Source organism: Aegilops tauschii, chromosome 1, assembly GCF_002575655.3.
Source record: "Aegilops tauschii subsp. strangulata cultivar AL8/78 chromosome 1, Aet v6.0, whole genome shotgun sequence".
Classification (NCBI taxonomy): Eukaryota; Viridiplantae; Streptophyta; class Magnoliopsida; order Poales; family Poaceae; genus Aegilops; species Aegilops tauschii.
Window position 1 is genome coordinate 472,452,328 of NC_053035.3, and position 2,617 is coordinate 472,454,944.

At 36.0% G+C, this 2,617-nt stretch overlaps 1 non-coding gene across 1 annotated transcript; it reads right to left on the reverse strand.

Annotated features, from left to right (window-relative positions):
* Window positions 1-2,119: 2,119 nt before the first annotated feature.
* On the reverse strand, window positions 2,120-2,191 carry TRNAT-GGU (transfer RNA threonine (anticodon GGU)). Its single transcript has one exon. It is a non-coding gene; the product is annotated as a tRNA-Thr (tRNA).
* Window positions 2,192-2,617: the final 426 nt, after the last annotated feature.

A 2,617-nucleotide genomic window follows, 5' to 3' on the forward strand; every position in this document is an offset into this window, starting at 1 on the left:
CGGCTCTAGTTAAACGATGCACACACCCCGCTTTAGCTACACATAATAAGGTGATCCGTGAGGTGGCTAGCTATTAGTTAGTGCGATGCGAAGTTCAGTAGCAGTCCAGAAACAAATATCGACTTCTACTCTCCAAAGCAGACCAGAAACTAGTATCGACTTATCCTCGGGGGGAAGAAGTCTTCATTGGGCCCATTGTCAAATAGCTCTGAGGCTATTTTGAGAAATTATATATAATTTTATTTGTCAAATAATTTTTTTCTATTCAACCTCATTAAATAGGTTTTTACATACATCAGCACGCTATTTTGGAGTTTTATCAACAATTTGCTTGTGTAGGTGGGGACCTGGTATTTTCGGAGTCCTTATGCGAGGAATTACAAAAGAATTTTTTTCAACAAAAATGTGAATTAGGAAGGATTGGTCGACGAAATATGAATCGGAGACTTAATCTTGATATATATTAGATCACCGTGGGAAACTTCCAAATGAGTAGTGGTTACCAGTCCATCATTCAAACAAACCCTTCGATGACTTATCGGCTGCCTTGCTTGAGGAAGAGTGTCACTAAAATGGAGACGAATCAGAATCACGTTCGATCTTGTTTCTTGATTGAGTAAAAAAGGGATATATGAAGTTCGTTCTCTTCCTCTGTGCATCTCCCTTATGGGTAAATCCCCATAATAAAGAGACAACTTTCGTGTAGTTTGTGATTTGATGTTACTGTTTAGATTTTCTCTCCGAGAAAGATTTCTTTTAATGGATCTCCTCTTGTTCCTCAATCTTCGGAGAATACGGCGTTGGATTAGAGAAAGTTCTCTGTTCCGAACATTTCCTGGAAGTAGACGACACGTTTTAAATCTTAATGTTGGCATGGCATATTTTGTTGAATCAGTCTTTTTCGCCACATCGCGTATAAAGGGAATCGAACCCAACTCTTCCATGAACCCCCCACGAATGGCCCTCCCTTAATTCAATGAACTATGAGAATTCCTTTTTTCATTTTTTTTCTTTTCAGTTCTCATAAGTCCTTGATATACTAGCAGAAACTCAATACTTGACCGACTGCGTCACAGTGCTCAGGTAAAGTGGCAGTGGTTGAAAGCGAGCGGAAACGTCAGTGTTTTCTGTGCGTTACGATAGTAGTGGTGAAAGAAATTCCAATTCAAATATCTCAACGTAAAAGGAAAATTGTTTCACTTTGAAAGGAAAGCTAGCTATATGAGATCGAAATCACTCTATCTACGATATTCATTGCACCATGATTGAAGGACAATGAGGGGCAGGTTATATTCCCTTTCTTCTGATCGATTGAGGAATCGCTGATAATGACACCACGTCTGTAGCATCTACTGCTATTGCAAGGCCCCACTCGATCTATCTCCCGTTCAATTAACATTATATATAAAATTATAATTTTATATAAAAACCTATTTTTTTGTTTTTATCTATATCTTTTTTATTGTTTATTTATTTAAAATTATACATTTTTATTTAACGAACTTCATATATCCCTTTTTTATATAAAATCCTCCTTCATTTATGCAAATTATTTACATCACCACATAAAAACCTATTTACAGTCCGTCCCCATTAACCACTCGGGCATCGACCCAGGAAGAATTTATTCTAGGGTTTTTGCTAATCTATGATTAACCTCCTTTCATAATACCCCTACCCCCAGGGGAAGTCGAATCCCCGCTGCCTCCTTGAAAGAGAGATGTCCTGAACCACTAGACGATAGGGGCATCACTAGACGATAGGGCCATATACAACCGCTCGTGATTATACTATAATCATAGTATGAGCATTTTTTGGAATTGTCAATATACTCGAAAAGTATAAATAGATCCAAAGCAAAGAGTTTTTCCAACTTTTCTGTTATGTTTTCATCTAGGATTTTTTTAGTTGATCGTTATAGATTAATTCTCCGTGCTTCATTTAGTGTTCAGACCAAAAATACATCCATCCCGCACTAAGTCATAAAATTCTCTAAAAATATAGAGAAAGTTTCAAAAACAAAGAAAAAAACTGAATCAATTTAGTAGAAAAGTACTCTATCAGATTCGAACCAACGACTTACGTCTTAGCACGAGATTACTCTACCACTAATTTAAAAAGCCCTTTATCGGATTTGAACCGATGACTTATGCCTTACCATGGCATTACTCTACCACTGAGTTAAAAGGGCTTTTTATTTAATTCAAAAATTATCCACTTGGATTTCCCATTATGGGTCTACTGCATAATGTACATATTATATACCCTGTCAACGGATAGGGAGAGAACAAAAGCTGGATAAATACCAATTCCTATTACTGGTAAAAAGATACAGATTAAAATAAAGAGTTCTCGTGGTCCAAAATCCACAAAATTTGTGTTTGGAACATTAAATAGCTTGTATCCATAGAACATCTGGTGTAACATAGATAATAAATAAATAGGAGTTAATATCATTCCAAATGCCATTACAAAAGTAATTAGTGTTTTTGGCATTAACAGAAATTTTGGACTAGTAATTAGTCCAAAAAATACTACTAATTCTGCGACAAAACCACTCATTCCTGGTAAGGCAAGAGAAGCCATTGAAAAGCTACTAGACATGGTAAAATTTTTA